The sequence below is a fragment of the Empidonax traillii genome, unplaced genomic scaffold (genome assembly GCF_003031625.1).
Source record: "Empidonax traillii isolate 1590-97213 ecotype Southwest subspecies unplaced genomic scaffold, ASM303162v1 scaffold557:size1000685, whole genome shotgun sequence".
In the NCBI taxonomy this organism is placed as follows: Eukaryota; Metazoa; Chordata; class Aves; order Passeriformes; family Tyrannidae; genus Empidonax; species Empidonax traillii.
The window spans coordinates 635,424-652,188 of NW_020955750.1; the positions used below are offsets into that span (position 1 = coordinate 635,424).

At 46.6% G+C, this 16,765-nt stretch overlaps 1 protein-coding gene across 1 annotated transcript in view; it reads left to right on the forward strand.

The window, feature by feature from the left end:
- Positions 1 to 3,978: 3,978 nt before the first annotated feature.
- Positions 3,979 to 16,765, forward strand: part of PRR5 (proline rich 5) — a 74,930-nt gene continuing 62,143 nt past the window's right edge. Inside the window, exon 1 of the mRNA XM_027897729.1 lies at positions 3,979 to 4,086. The gene's annotated coding sequence lies outside the window, so the exon portion shown is untranslated. The remainder of the gene's footprint in view (positions 4,087 to 16,765) is intronic.

A 16,765-nucleotide genomic window follows, 5' to 3' on the forward strand; every position in this document is an offset into this window, starting at 1 on the left:
AAAACAAATTGCTGCCCCTTATGTTGCAATTCAAGATTTCCACTCTGTTCCTAAACACTTGTATTATCTAAGGCTGATAGCTAAAACCAACAGCTCATAAAAATAAAAATAAAAAGTAAGATGCGGTTGCCTGAGGGCATCTTTAATTAGAGAAGCTCTTTCCTTTTCAGATGAAAAGACATCTAGAGTGAACAATTTCACTAGCCAAGAAAAAAATAAGGAAAAGGCTTCCCATGATAAGTTAAATAAGAGGTAATTAGTTTGTGGATAGAGAAGGGAAGAAGCCTGAGACAAGCATCCCACTTCTAAGCCATTCAGGTTATAAAGGAAGCCAAAGACCTACAGCTCCATTAAGAACCAGAAGTTAGAGGTCTTTATCTCACCTGTGCTACAGTTGAGAAAGTTATTTAATCAGTTGGTTTCCCAAGTGGTTTTCCTTTTCCACTGTCTGCAACTGTGCCTTTGTGGTACTAACCCTATTTAAAATTGTGTGATTACGGTTCCTCTTCACTTCCCCTGAGCTTCCCATCCTCAGCTCCTCTGCCAAAAAACCCCTTGTGCCACTTGGGGAGATGGGACAGCAGGGACGTGTAAAACAAGTGTGCACACAAGCCCAGTAACTGCGTGCAACAAAGTAAATCCAGCCTCCTATTAATTTTAACCAGCTGGTGAAAACTGAGCTGTCTCTGCTCTTACTTCATTGTTTAGAAAAAGGACTGGTTGTGAGTTATTGTTCTTGCAGATGGAGGGAAATGTCTGCCTCCAGTAATATCTGTGGAATGAGGCTGCCTGGAGTGGGCATGCTATGGCTCAGCAGAGGACACTGGCAGGGAGTGCTGGTAGTTTTCCACAGCCTTTACCCGGTATCGGGACATCAACCTTTTTCCATTAACTCATCCTTTCTGCCGCTCTGTGGTTTCCTGTGCTTGTTCTGGTGTGAATTTCCTTCCATCCACAACTTTGTTGGGCAGCTTTTACTTCAGGAGGCAAGAGGTTTGCCTTGATTTGGTAACTGTGAACTGCTGAGAACACACAAAAAAAAAAATCACTAATATCTATCAGCCTGCATTTCCCAAAGCCTTACATATTTTTTCTGCTGTCGTAGGTGAGACATCTGAAAAATGTGCCAGTTCAGCTTATCGGGCACCAGGAAATATTTGCTGAAAACTGATTTTACCAATCTCCTATTGCTTTGGCAGGCTGAGAATATGAGCACCGGGGTCTCCAACAACACGTGGAGGACCAGGTTTCTCGCAGAGCTGCCTCGGGGCTTGGCAGCCTGGCTCAGCACGACTTGGAGAGGTGTTCTCACTGCTCCCCTCAGCCTTCACTGTGCCACTCAGGATCAGATCCGAGGAGGAGATGTGAGTCTTTTTCTGATGCAACTGGATTCCTCTGGCTCTTAGCAAATTGTTCTGACTGATGTGACTCCATCTGGCACCAAGATTAATTTGAATCCTGTGGAGTTTTTTGCTGTTGTGAAAACTTAGCTTAACTAAATATTTCTCCCAGCGAGATACCGTAGTGGGGTGGCATTTCACTTACCCAGCATAATATACAAATTAATCCTGGAAATGAGGGTCTGATCCTGTAAGAGGTTCCTAAGAGAAGTTTTGTGTTCCATGCTAGTTCTGATGGAAGCCAGTTGGGCTGTGGAGAGGTGCAGAGAGGTTGCTCATTCAGCTGTAGCTATGATCCTGGTAGTCAGCATTAGAATTAATTGTAAGTACTAATTTCTCTCATTTTTATGCTTGTTTGTAGTTTTTAAAGCAAAGCTTTTGGAAGCTTTCCAGAGAGAATGTAACCTGCACATCTTTGCTTTGTTGAATAAACAAATGAATGTATTTGAGGCTTCTGATGACAAATTCAGATACCAGTTCCTACTAAAAAAAGCATCTCTCAATAGTGATTCTGTAACACTTGTGGATCAAAGACTCAACTCAGGTTCCTTTGCATGTTACATAATTGTGTTTTAATCATTTGGTTTGGATTTTTAAAACAGACACAGCTTAAAAGAAAACAGACAGTGATGAAAATGTCTCTTCCATGGGCTTTAGTTTGTCCTCTGGACCTACTGTCGAAAAAAAAGCCAGATCTGGAGAAGAAACTGCTCCCTGATTCTAAGATTAACTCTTCTTTGCATTCAGGGACAAGGGCACTCAGGGACATTCCTTTCATTCCTCCACAAAGACTAGAAGGGCAAACTTGTCTTCCCCAGATTTCTGGGTCAGTTAAGCTGATGGAAAATCATGGCTTGCACTTTTTTTTTTTCTTTTTTTTTCTTTTTTTTTTTTTAATGCAGGATTACAGCTTTATAGGCTACTTGACTCTTGGCCTACTTTGTCACGAAGTTGGTGGTTTCACCATTTAATCACAAAAGGCACCATGAATTCGGCAGGTATGCTAATGACCCAGTGCCAACTCACACAGGGCTGCTGTTTTCTTTGCAGTTAGAAAATAATAAGACACCACAACATCACTGCACTTCAAAAGCAATTACTGCACCCAAAGGCTGCCAAGGAGGGTTTCTTTGTACCATCTTTACTTCTCTTCATCTCCTCTTCATTCCTTCACCAACGCCACCATTCAAAGTCATTATAGTTTGAACATAAACTAGATCAAATCGTTATAGTAAGTCACTGATGTCCAGCTTCCTCTGGGAGGGGAAGACTGTGAAGCACAAGCAGCCCCTTCTGAGATCAGACTACATGTGTTGAAGCCTATGGTACTGCGACATGAAATTGTGTCATTAACACCCAAACAAAGCCACCATTTGAACCTTCTTGGCACTGTCGCTCCCTCAGGCAGGTAGGAAACCAAAGCAACGTGTCTGCCAGGCAGCCCAACTGGGCTATGATTTGATGTGGCTGAAACTCGAGGTGGAATTGGTTTGTGTAAAACTTCCTTTGGCTTGAATCCCTGCAGGGTGTCCCTAAAATCCTGTAACTCAGAGCAAATCTACAAACTACGGGTTTTTGCTGTGGATCTCTCCACACACAGGTCCATGTGCTGACAGAAGAAGGACTGGCTGATGCTTCCCAGCGGCCTTGCAGCTCCTCCAGCACTGGAGCAGCAGGAGCAGCATTGTGACTCCTTGAGAAACAACACCTTTGCTGGACATACGTGGATGTGCTCCTGCTCCATCTGCACCTTCCTGGTAGGCACAAAGCGTGTGTGTGGCTGCCTGCCCCCTCCTCCCTTGTGTTTCCCTGTCTGGAGAAGGGAAGGGGCCCCTCGGCTGGGCTATAAGAAAGATACTGAGCTATTAGAGAGCGTGCAAAGGAGGGCAATGAAGATGGTGAAGGGAAGCCGTGTGAGGAGCTGTATGGTGTGTTCAGCTGGAGGAGAGGAGTCTGAGGGGAGACATCATTGTGGTCTTCAGCATCCTCCTGAGGGGAAGAGAAGGGGCAGGTACTGGTCTCTGCTTTGCGGGGACCAGGGACAGGACCCCAGGGAATGGCCTGGAGCTGTGTCAGGGCAGGGTCGGGTTGGATCTCAGGGAAAGGTTCTTCCCCCAGAGGGTGGTTGGGCACTGAACAGGCTCCCCAGGGCAGTAGTGGGCACAGCACCAAGGCTGCCAGAGCTCCAGGAGGGTTTGCGTGATCCTCTGGGGCAGAGGGTGGTCCTGTGCAGGGCTAGGAAGTTGGACTCGATGATCCTTGTGGGTCCCTTCCAACTGGGCATATTCCGTGATTCTGTGACATCCCCGGGGCTGCCCCGACAATGCCCGGTCGGTGCGGGCGCATCCCCGCCGTGCCCCGCTCCCGGCCGCGGGTGTCCGGGCGTGCCCTGCCGGGGCGGGGCTGGGCAGATTTGGGATTTTCTGCGGTCCTGCTGTCTCCGCGGGTCCCTCCCCGTGCCCCTCCCGGCGGCGCGGGGGCGTCCCCGGCCCGCCCGTCCCCGCCCCGGCGGCGCGGCTGCCGCGGCCGCGCGTTCAGCATCGCTCGGAGCCCGGAGCAGCGCTCCGAGCCCCGGGGACACGGCTCGGCAGGGCAGGGCCCCCCCCGGCGCCCCCCGCACCCTCCCGCGCTGTAAGGAGGGCGCTCCGGCTCCTGCCCCCGGCGGCGCTGTCCGCGGTCGTGCGCGGTGAGTGGGGCTCGGGGGGAACCGGGCGATGCCGCCGCCGGCTCTGCGAGCCCCGCAGAATTGGGGGAAGGCAAAGAGGGTCTGACCCTGCGCCCTTCCGCGCCGGACACAGGGCTCGGGGAGCGGCCCCGGGGACCTCCTGGTGAGAAGGGTGGGCTCGGGGGGCTCCCGGCTTTGTTTGTGGCTGCGGAGTGCGGTGGAGCACAGCCCCGGCAGCGCTCGGGTGGTCCCTGTGGATGCCGGAGCTCGGGCTCGCAGGTTCTGCTCCCTGCGTGAATATTCAATCAGTGTTTGTGCAGACGCTGCTCTCCTTCTCTTCCAGTCTGAAATAGCGATCTCAGGTAGCTGGAGTTGGCTCCTGATGTGGTTCCTGGGGGCTGGGAGCTGTAAGCCTTGTTCACGCAAGTAAGACCTCTGTGCCCGAGTAAGATGGTTTTTGCAGGATGATTTTGCATGTTTCCACCCTGGAGTGCACATTCTCCGACAGCTCCTGCAGGAGATGGGCTTGTCCCTTTCTGTCTGTGTGCATGTGCGGTCCCTGTTAATTTTGGCAGTTCGTATGTGATCGTTGGTAAAGGTCCGGTGTCTTCGTGCTCTTCAGGAATACATTACAGTGGATGCGTGCCAGTGTTTTGATATTGTAAAAGCAACAAGAGAGAAGAGCCTTAGAAAAAGGTTCGAGGAAATGATTTAGCTCTTCTGATGTTCCTCGTTTCCAGGCAGTGTACTTGTAGGCATCTCAGGGTGAATTGCAGGAAACAATGTGTTTACCAGCACATTGATGAATAATGAAAAGACGGGTCTAAAGCTAAACGTTGACGCTTCATTTAAAATAAATAACTTGTAATTTATTCTGTTTCACGCACCTATTAGCTTTTAGGGAAAAGACGACTATTAGGGGGTGATTAGGGAGCTTTCTTACAACTTGGATAGAATAAGTAGTTCAGTATAGGAGAGCTGTAGGATAATGAACTCATGTGGTATCTAGTGCATGGTTGGATGTGGAGCTGTGGTGCTGCCTGGCAAAACTGTTCTTTGTAACTTCTGTAGCCAAAGTGGAGCTAAAACTTTGTTCTGGGAGTCAGGTGAATGCTCTGGTTCCTCTGGGGTAGATGAACAACATGGGACTTGCTATGGAACATGAATTGACAGGGGTTTCATATTTATATCATAGACCATTGATTGAATGACTTAGTGCTTCATCCTTCTCTTTCTCATTAATAATCTAATTAGGGGAAGACTGGAAGGAATATGGAATTGAGAAACGTTCCCAGTGGATACGCAGTAAAAAAGACATTGCGGAGCAGGCAGCGTAAAAGGAATTTCCAGAACTACTTACTCATCACCCAAGACAGAGCCAGGTTTCAAACGCTCCTAGGCTTAGGCTCCAGAGAAAATTTCTGGATTTTCAGGTCTTTCTTTTCAGTTTTCAAAGTCTTGTATCCAGAGTGCTGTGGGGGTTTAGTGAGGGAAACGTGTCTGTGTAACCCAAGTTCTGAATCTTCAGTGCTTAAGAAAATCAAGCCCTGAGCACTTCAAAAAATCTGAGCCTTGGGTTGTAGTCAGACCTCCTACCACTTACATTCTGGAGACATTTCCTTTTAATTTTTCCAGCAGATAGACTTATAGCTGTAAATTCTAGGTGCAATAAAGCACGGTATTAAAATTACTTTAATTAATTTTTTTTCAATATAGAAGCCATCGGGATTAATGAACAGCTCTGTAAATGCCTATGAAAAAATGCAAGATCAGTAATAGAACTGTATGTGGCACTTTATCTGAGAACAAAAGTAATAGGTAGTGGCTAAAAATAGTATTTCCTCTTTCAACAATAGAGTTAAATATTGCGATGGATGTAAACTGCAACAAGGTGGATTGGTCCAGAGCTGGAGGCTTGATCACTTGTGCCTGCTGACCTTTTGGCCTACTTCTTCATTTTCCTTTGAAGTATCACTCTTGCACGTGTATTTTGATAATAGACCACAAATGCAAACCAAAAAGCTGTTCTTTAAAGGGAGAGTTGGAGGTTCTGCTGCTGCACCACAGAGGCACGATAATTTCTAGAATGTGTTCTGATCTCCTGTAGCTCAGCACAAACTGCTCAGGTTGTGCCTGGGTTTGCACGCCCCACGTGTGGGCAACAACAAACATCCTTCCACCAGAAGGAAAATGATTAGCGCTGGTTCTGATCGTTCAGCGCTGTTTAAAGTGGCCCAACGTCACTGCTCGAGAAATGCCTTCATAATAAGGTCAGTGAAAAATTTGCCTCTCCAGTAGCCCTGTCACAGCCTCTTGAGGAACTGTTATGAGAGCTGGTAATTATCTGCCTTCATCTGAGGCCCGGGACTCATTGACACTGAGCACAAAGAGGAGGAGCAAATGACAAATACTTGGCCAGCAGCACATCCTCTCGGAGGTGTTTTCTTCTCCCCTGGTTCCTTAGGATAAGACTGACAAGTTTGGGGTGTGGATAAAGCAGCGTTTAATTACCTAGTGCTTATTTAGCCCTTGGAAGATGGAAAATACTACGTGGGGATGATTTGAATCAAATGCTGTTATTCTCTGCTAATTAAAGAATTTGCTTGCCTGTTCTACATCTCAGGTTGGAGTCGTAGGCGATTTTAAAGCATTATTTGAACTGTGGTTTAGACTTGTTTTAGCAGAGGGGCCTGGGAAAGTCTTTCAGTAGGAAAAAATAATAGGCAAAGATTTTCTTGCTTTAGCCTTTCTTTTTTTTAGTAGTTGCAAAATCTCTGTATTAGGGAAGGAGGAAAAGGGAGCTGAATGGAACCGAGTGAGGAGCTGTTGTGTGAGGTAAAATTCTGATATTGTTCTCACATGCCACCCTGCAAATACATTTGCATTTAAAATTTCCAGGCGAGCCAAAGCGTAGGACCGGTGCAGAATGCTAAACAAAACCTGACAGCGAACTCTGAAAACACCACATAAATGGGCTGGGCATTCCTTTGCTTGGACAATTGAGTTGGAGATCTGTTTCTTTTAATGATTATGGATCCGAAACAAAGATTCTTACAAAAATGGGATGTCAGTTTTCTTCTGAGCTGTTTTCAGTGGAAAAATGTTTACTTTCTGTCGCATTTCCCTGTGACTGTTTGAAAACTCCCGGGAACTGTAAACCCCAAATCCCTTTCTGCCCATCAGATAGCCACAATATACTCCTTTGTGTCGCTCAGGCTGAAATTCAATCTGCTTGGGAGGCTGAGGAGTGGTTTGGGGCACAGTGGTGATCCCAAAGATATTGGATATCACCACAGAGGTACCTTTATATTGATGGTGTGAGCAGACAAAGCAGCAGCTCTTCTGGGGAATGTGGTGATGGTTGTCCTGTACCAGAGTAAAACAGTTCTGCTCAGGGGTAGTGTGATAGAGAAGCTGGGATGATGCCAACTGAGGAGGGAACAAAACTCAGTGGGTTTTACCTTTTCAAGTGTAAAACTCGCGTGTCTGCAGTTATCGGCAATAACCTGTCCCTGTGCAGACAGAGCGCTGGTGCAGAACGATCTGAGGAGACTGAGGGTTGGGAACGGGAAAAGAAAATGATTGATGGGTTAACGTGTGAACTGGGTGTGAACGAGCACCCGCAGTCACAGAGCTGGAACAAATCGAGGGCCCCTGGTCGGACAGGGCTGCAGGGAAGCAGTGACACAAGACAGCTCAGTTGGCCGTGATATTCCAGCTATGAATGGGAGAATAACAAGCTTTTCATGTGCAGTGTGGGTGCATCTGGCTCCCTGGCTCAAATATAGGGCACCTGCCCTTCGAAAGTTTCGAGGGAAGGGAAAGAGCTGGTTGAGAGACCAAAGGGACATTTCTAGGGAGTGATTAAAAATGCTTAATATAGATAATCCAAGAAGAAAAGACACCTGCACTTTCAGGTATGGGTACTCAAAAGATAATCTCTTAGCCTTTGCAAGAGCAACTAGATTTAACTTGGGGTAACTTGAACATCAAGGAAAGCTATTTGGAATGAAGCTAAATAATCTTCCCCAAAAATGCTGGTTGGGTTGTCGGTCGGGGTTGTGTAAAGTTCACAGATAGCCCTGGAAGGTGTTCTGCTGGGCTGGTGGCTCAGGGTCACATCTCTCCTGGCTGTGCCTGGGGGCCAGGGTGGAGGTTTTGAAGTCATCAGGGCAGCTCTTCTGCTGGGATTTGACTGCTCAGCTACCCTGTGTGGTCTGCTGGAAGGGACAGTCATTCCCTGCTGCCTCCTGTATGGAAGGAGATGGACTGGATGAATGAATAAATATTATTCCATCCTTAACCGCTGATCCAGGAAATATTTGATCACTTATCTTGCTGGCAGCTGACACTTAGGCCATTATTCTATAAAACAAATGCTGTTCTGATCATGCGGAGAGGGAATATGGGAGTAGGGAAGTGATGGAAGACACTCCTGTAGGAATCTCAGCGGGCCAGGCTGGAAATATTGCTGGGTTTGCATTGACTCTGTTCATTTGTGTCTTTGGACTCCTGTGGGATTCTCCTCTTGAGGAAGAGCTGGAAAGCAGCAGGCTCGATATGTTCCAGCCGTTATTGGTGGGGGAAAAAAAAAATTAATGGATATTCTTGGATATTCTTGCATCTTCCTTTGCTGAGACTAGACACAACACTGAGTTCTTGCCTAAGTGTGAAGAGCCACTTCTAAGGGTTGTGCAGCTCTGCTGAAGTTGTAGGTGATGCATAAATGGATTGGAAGGGCTGAGGGCCATGATCCAAAATGTGGGAGATGCTGCAGCTTTGGGTCAGCCCCAGCAGGTCTTCAGTCCAAGATCTTGTCTTTGCTTGTGTTTGGATTTAATCACTTTCTTCGGGGTTGTTTTTTAGAATGCGGTTCCAAGAATATGAAGATGTTGCAATTTTGAACTTAATTGTTTGTTATGGTGTTACTGTGTACTGTAACTTCTCTCTTCAGATTCAAGGTGGGTCAGCTTATGAAAAGCTTGCTTGATCAGACCCCTGAGGTTTGGTGTTATAACATGCCATCATTCCTCCTATACATTTCTCGTTGTATCCCAAAATAAACCAGAGTTATATAAATTAGACATGCTTATCCTGCAGAACAGGTGGAGTTATAAGGGCTCCAAGATGGTGTGTTGTTGCTAGATAGGGAGGAGTATTTTTATTCTGATTCACAGTGGCTGCTTTAAAAACTGGAGACTGTTTGTCTTCAGCATGAATGGTTTATTGGAGGGTAGGCATGGAAAACACTGAAAAGAGTTTACAAAGCTGGCTTAAGGATGAGCCTCTTTTAATTAAGTGTAACTTGAGTCTCAAAATTTCCTCATCTGGTAACTTGGTACAAGGTTTTCACTCCCTGTGTTGTCCATTTGATGTGGAGATTTACAAGAAAAGGAACTGTGAAATTTTGTTGTCTTGGTTGCAAAGGAGACGAGAAAGCTGAGAGAAGTTAAGTGATCTTCCAGAAAGTGTGTTAGCCCAGCTTGGATGTGCTCATCCAGCCCCTCTGTAATCCAGTACTGCTGGTTTTCCTTTCACCACTCTATTAATTTTTCTCTCTGTAAAATATTCTGGTGAGGTTCTCTCCAGGAAGAACAGAGGACCACTTCTTATTCCTTTGATTATCTACTTATATCCTGATCTGGGAAACACCAGCAAACTGCATTTGGTGATTTTCACTGATTACAATGAGTAAATTAATTTCACATCCAATTTTCCCTGTAAGAGGAAGCATCCACTGCTGTCTGCACAGGTATGACTTGGGTTTGTAGTATCAGTTAGTTTTTAAAATACGGGCCCTGTGGATCCTGTACAGAGTCTTGGTGCACCCCTGACTGCTCCGTGGTGGTGATCATGACTTTGTGTTCGTGGTTTTGTTTGTTTGTTTTGCTGGGGTTTGTGGTTGGTTTTTTTAAGTTCATTTCCATTTTTGCTCGGGAGGACTAGGCAAAGGCTGCTGTCAGTGGGTTATCAGGCTTAACAGATGATTGGTTTGGCTTGGCATGACAAAACCACTCCTCCTAAATAAAGTTCCTGGTATGAATTATCCTGTAGTGTGTCCCATCAGGGAGGTCTGAATCACTCCAAAGTGCCAGGAAAAAGACATTCTTGTAGTAACTCTGGCATCCCTGAAGACAGAAAGTATTGGAAAATTTGAGAGTCTCATAAAATGTCCAAGCCAGTTTTGTATAACTGAGAAGCAGCTTGGAAGGTTCAGATAAGAAGCCAGATGTTGGCCCCAGCTAGTGAGATTTGCTTGCATGGATCAAATTTGGCATTATAGCATGCTTCCTAAATTAATTCTGTAATGTATAATTCCAGCACGAGTCGATTTTCCATTTTATTCTGCATGACTTTTGTTCATTTATCATTATTAAACAATTTCCTGGAGATACTCAGGCTTAAGTGTGTGTTTTGTATGACTACCAGAATTGTCTACAGTTACACAGACAGGAGAGAAAATACTAATCCAGGTTAAAAGGTGAATTTTTCCCATCTACAGCACTGTCTGTACCTTGTTAGAGTCATCAGAGACTTCTCAGTTTACCTGAATATTTGATTTGAAGCCAGGAAGAAGATGCAAGGTTTATGCTTAGCATCTTCATATACAATAAATTCTGCTGGTTTTAGGGTCAAGTTTTTAACATTGGTAATACACTCCTGGCATCATCCCTTTTGACTTTTTTTTGCTGGGAAAAGAATATTTATTAGCTGATTTAAATTCAGTTAACTTCATTTCCCTTTCATGGAGCTTTTAACAATGTTTAATGAGAGATGCTACTGAATTGCAGATCTGTTATCTCCCTCTGAATACTTCCAGGTCTTTCCTAAACTCCCATGAAGGTTTCTTGATCGTTCTCATTTTAATCCCGGCTCTCATAATTATTTTGTAGCATATGGGAAGTTGTGGATGCTAATAGATGCTAATTCTGGTAGCCTTTGTCATGCTTATTTAACAAGTAGTTCCAGTCCCTTATTTATCTGCCTTAGTTGTTTATTGGTGATTTGTTTTTCTGCCTTTAAGCCCCTGGGTTGAGGCACTAAAACCACCCTGTTAGGCAGAGTACAAACCCCAAACCAAGTGCAGACCCTGCCCTGCACATTAACACTTCCTTTTTATAACTAAATGAGGGAAATTCCTCTTCACTGCCTTGTACTCAGACCTCTCCAGGCACTCAGTTGCCACTTTAGCAGCATTTAGAAAGTAAATCTCCAGTTTAGTTGGGGGAAAGAATTAAGACTGAGCACCACTCTTGCCAAAACAATCCTTGTGCTGTTGGAAGCTGAAAGAGTTTAAGTTTGTAGAGACTACCCATGATCTGCGTGTTTAGGTAAAAATGTGATGCTCTTTCCTCTCCTCCTTCTTTGCTTTTCCTCTCATTCAAGCGAGGGGGATGATGAATGCTTGGGAGGAATGTGCCCCTCCTATTATCTGTCTTCTTTCCTTGCCTTCTTTCGACAGCTTCCCCATCCAGTGTTAAACAACAGAAGAAAAACACTTTAAAAATAAAGATATTCTATTATCGGCCTCATCCTGTGAAAGAAGGATGTTCTGCTTCCCCCACAGATGGGCAAAGCAGAAAAGTTCCTTGCAGGCCCTAAAATCTATGATGGCAAGAAGAACGAGAAAAGCACATTGAATTTGCGAATCATTGGGTTGCTGAGCACAGACTCCTGTGCGTGTAGCTCTGAACCCTCTGGAATCCCCAGCCTGGAGTGGGTTTTGTAGGCAGCAAAGGTTCAGAATTAACTGAACTAGGCTCTTTCCTAAGCATTCCTTGTTTTTCCTGTGGCTTTCCATGCAGGTGCCCATCTGTACACAGATATATGTGGGTGAACGTGCAGACAGATGATGGGTAACAGATGGCTAAGCCTCTGCTCTTGAAACAGTGACCACCCCTCTGCAGGTTTCACATGTCCTCCCTAGAGCCTGGTGCAGCCTTGTTGAGGGAATTAAATGGAATATGACTCCTGGAAAGACACTTTGGGTGTCTGGATGATGTCTTTCTCGTGCTGACACAGCTGGTGGAAGGCATGTCCAGACGGACCCTGGATGGCCCCTGTGGGGTGATCCCATCAGCATCAGCTGCTGGGAGGGTTGAATGTGGCTTTAAACAGCTGGGACATATCCATGAATGCTTCTTCCTTCGTGCTCTTGCAGGGAATGTGGAGAATGGTCATGAAGCCCGGTGGAACAGCTGACAGGCACATCTTTTTGGGGTTCCTGCCCTCTCAGCCTGAGCTTTCCAAGGCCTGGCAAGATTTATCTGATACATTCTGATTTATCAGATACATTCTGACTCCCAAAGACCACAGACTGGCTTTTTGTCCAGGAGCCCTGTATGACCCAACTTTTCAGCACTATATGATCCCATATGAAGCCCAGAGGTGGGTTGTGGTTTGGGGTGGCCACAGTGATTAGGAGAATTCCTGGAGGGGCATGAGGGAGCTTAGGCAGCCGTTGCTACTGCTTGGGCTGCCCCAGAGCTCTGTGCACACATTCAGAGATCCCAGGCAGGAGCAAACAAAATCCATTTGCTTTGGTTCCCCCCCCCCCCAACTGATTTTTGTTTGGTTTTTTTTCAAACTCCCACATCTGCTGCCTTGACAGTGTCCTGCCTGCCCCTACAAATGAGACAGAAACAGAGCAGATTTTTTAAGCTGATAAAGAACAGGAAGAAACAGTGGATTTAGTGGAATTTGAAGACAGTTCAGGCTACTGAGCAGCACGGCACGGTGTGCTGGAATAAAGTGCTGGAAGGTGATGCCCTTGGTCAGGGTGAGCAAAGTCACAAGGGATGTTTGAAGTTAAGAGATACTTGCCTATGTTTTAAAACCACCTTGTTTTGCTGACTGCAGCAAAGCCCCCATCTTCCTGCCTTGGGAACAAAACCTTTAGCATGCTGGTGCTGCAGATCCCTCTCAGACCAACACTCAGTTTAGCTCTTAATTTATTGTGTTTTTTACTTACTGAGAGGTGGTTAAATGGGTTGTGGTGCTTTGGGTGGTGGCAGGAGGTGTCTGGGAATGGTGACTCTGGCGTTGCAGACAAATCTGAGTGCTCATGTCTTGCTTTGCAGGTGGTGAGCCAGGGCTTGGACTGTGGTGCTGCAGAGCTGGGCAAATTCTGGAAGGAATTATGAGTGCAGGGTTTATGTGAACACCTGTGAAGTCAAGTGATGCCCATGCATTTACAGTAGCCAGAGGTATCTGTTACTTAGCACTGAGTTTTTAGCTGTAGCAAAAGTGTAAATGTGTCGACTGGCCTGATGCAGGAATCAATGGACAAATACATATTGGGCTTTGCTCTGATTAAACCACTGGCCATCCTGCAGGAAGAGCTTTCAAATCCCACTCTGCTCGGCCCATGGGCAGGGTTTCCTCCCTTGATTTCTTTGCAGCTGGTGAGCCAAACCAACATCACACCTGCCTGCCATTCACCCACCATCCCTGCCAGTGCCAGGCCAGCTGTGCAGCAGCAGTTGCCTTCCGTCTGGGGTGAGGACAGATTGCCAGTACAGAGACTCAGGAAGTGATTAGAAGAAGAATTTAATTTGCTCTTCAGGCACGTTGGGGTCTAAGTAGCTCTCCTTCCCCCCCCCCCCCCCACCGACCAAAGAATTGGAGGGTGAGGGGGGAGGTGGAGAGAAGAAAATTATAGGAGGGAAACAGAGGGAGGAAAGAATCGAGCTGCGTCCTCACCATCTGTGCACTTGGACTGGTGCAGCTGCTCTGCCATTGACACGCTGCTGTCTCTGAACCCAGCACAGGCAGGCAAGTGACTTGTATTGTGAACACAAATCACTGAAGATTAATGCTGGTAAATAGCCTGGTCGCAAAATACTACCCCGAAGGCAGAGCCTGGAGCGGCTTGAAACCTTTAAGGATCCTCTCCCTTTTATCTCCTTCCTCGCTTCTTTTCATCAAAGATTTTCTCAGAATTCGGGAGCCAAGCAGAATTTCAACGCACATGGTTTTTCTGGATCGAATCCCATAGCTCTGAATGCAGCACAATCACTTTTGGAACATTAAAAGGTTATCTAGAAGCAAAGGGGAATGGCCAGTTGGACCTGTAAGTGGGACTACTTCGGTGCTTAAAATTAGTTAAAGAAGTGTCTAAATGCTTCATTAGCTCAGGGCCTCCATCTGCTGCCTGGGGCTGCACAGTTTGTGGCAGTCCCAGCTCCGGGGGCCATGTGGTCAATGCCCTCCGTTTATTTGTGAGGAAAAGGTACTTTGCATCAAGTGCTGTGGAGAACAGGCAAACACGGTGTGCGGGGTAACAGAGCCCAAACTAAACAAAACCACCAAGGGTGTAGCGTGCTTTTGTGAATGGTTTTGGTGCCTTTGTGGAAATTTCGATTGGGCTGGCAAGAGGTGTCTGAGGGGGTACCCCCAGCACAGGGTGTGTGGAGTCCACCTTTCCTCTCCCAGAGCCACAGGCTCTTCGAGGTGGTCTCATAACAGCCTGGGTCCTGACCCAGCATCTGTTGACAGCAATAGAAGGATACCTTGTGTACCCAAGATAAAAAAAAGCCACACAACACACTACTTTTGATACTCCTGTCTTGGTGTTACTAACGATGATAGAGATTTTCCAGAGTTTAGTCAGTGCCAAACACCCCTTCCTGAGTCTGAAGGACCATTTGGGCTGTTGTTAATCCCTGAGATTAGCTCTGCAACTGAGTTATTGATGAAAAATTGGACGTTGTTTGGAGGCTCAAGGAGTCTCTCATGACTGCTCAGAGGTGATGATGAGGTGACAGTTTTTACATCCCCAGTGTTTGCACTGTAGGACTGTAAATTAGTGATGGCCGGACACAAAAAAATGAGTTGAATTCAGGTCCTTTTTGTCCTGTAATGGCTGCTACTTCGCTTTACCTCTTGTTTTTAAAGTCAGTTTTATTTCCCACAAAACCTTTCCCTCCATGCTGCCTCCAGCACACCAAAACTCCCCACTTTGCTGCACAGTTTATCCAGTGATGGAGCATTGATGGAGCCATGAACTTGCCAGCTTTTGTGTAAGTCCAAGCCCAATACTCACATCTCCACAAACTTTGTCAGCTAAGAGGTGAGGGACCTGGTCTGTCTCCTCCCACAGTAATTTATCCTCTGATATCCAGGCAGATCATCCTCACTAGAGAGGAGTCAAATGCTGCTTTTATATCCTTTTCTCCTGTTATTCTCCAGGGGTTCAGGCAGCAGTGTGTGCTTTGAGAATGGCAGCAGATGCAGGCTGTGGAGCTGTATTCTCATGTTTCTGGGTTTCCTCAGGAAGCTTTTGACTAAGCAGCTGCCGCCTCGTGCATAGTCACAGTCTGAGTCTGAGAGTGTAGTAGAAACGTCAGAGGAAATATAAGAAGTTGCTGCCTGCAGCTATTTGCTACCTTTCTTCCAAATCTGCAGGGCTGGTGGAGCAGAAAGTATCTCAGTATTGCATCTGGCAGCTTCACCGGATCCTCACCCCCCTTGGCACCACTGGGTTTGCACAGGGACAGTAAAACAGAGCCCCTGGCCATCCATCCTTGCTTTGGTAGAGCAGGGAGGGGCAGGAGGGGTAGCAGTGTCATCGTTTCTTAAATTTCTCTTTGCAGGCTGGGAAACCATTTGTGATGAGCTTAGGATGAGCTACCTACTTATTATTCTTATTCATTTTTTTCCTGTTTCCCTCACGTTATTAAATGCAGGTGACAATTACTTCTGCTTTCAGGATTCCTGACTCTGGAGTGCTATCCTTTTTTTTTTCTTTTCTTTCCCTGAAGTCCTAGCGACCACAGGAATGGAGGATTACAATATTTCCCTTTTTTTTTTTTTGTCCAATCCATGCCACCCAGCCACAGTTTTTCGTTGCAGCCAGGGCCTTGTGAGCATCTCTTGTAAAACTCCACTGCAGGTTCTGCATATGTCTCTAGTCTGGTGCCAGTGCTGGCTCTGTAATCCCTACAGTGGCCATAAGTGACCCCAACTCTGCCCTAAAAATAGACCTGTGAGAGGTGTGTGCCTGAAAGGTGCTGAGCCAGAAGCTTGGTGGTTTGGGTAGAGATGCCCACGATAACGCTGGTGAGCCTTAGAGCATGTTCAGCAGAGTCTGCAGATATGTGAAAAGAGGCAGATAAAGCTGTCGGGGGGGTTGTGGGTTGGGACTTTGTCATTCCTGTTTTTGCCACGCAGGCTTTAAATTCTTGCTGCCTTGGAAGTCACTTTTGGCTCTGCTCTGCTGTCAGGTGCCTCTCCCCCCCAACTCTCCTGATGCTCCATCCAAAACTGGCTGTGCCAGGAGTGAAGGGGTCGGATGAGAAGGGTGAGATTTGTGTCTCTAAACTGGCTGGGACTCTGGATTGCCCAGGATCCACCCGTCTCTTAATCTCTCCATTGTTCTTAATAGGAAGCTCCTGTCTGTGGCAGATGTTTTGCAGGTTGGCTCCAGCAGCGGCTGCTTTGTGTGGTCTGGCAGCTCTGCAGGCAGAGGCTGAGCAGGGGGCTGGGGCAGGGTGGCCGTGGGCAGGACCTCCCCGAGGTGCAGGAATTGCTGATAAATAGGGGGGGACACATCGAAATGTTCCCTTTTTTTGTTCTCCCACCTCCCACAGTTCTTGGGAATGAGGAAGGAGGCCACTAAGAAATGTTGGCATTTCAGTCAGAAGCAAAGGCAGCTGAAGTGGAATGCTTGCTGCTTTATTTCCCCCCCCCCCTTTTTTTT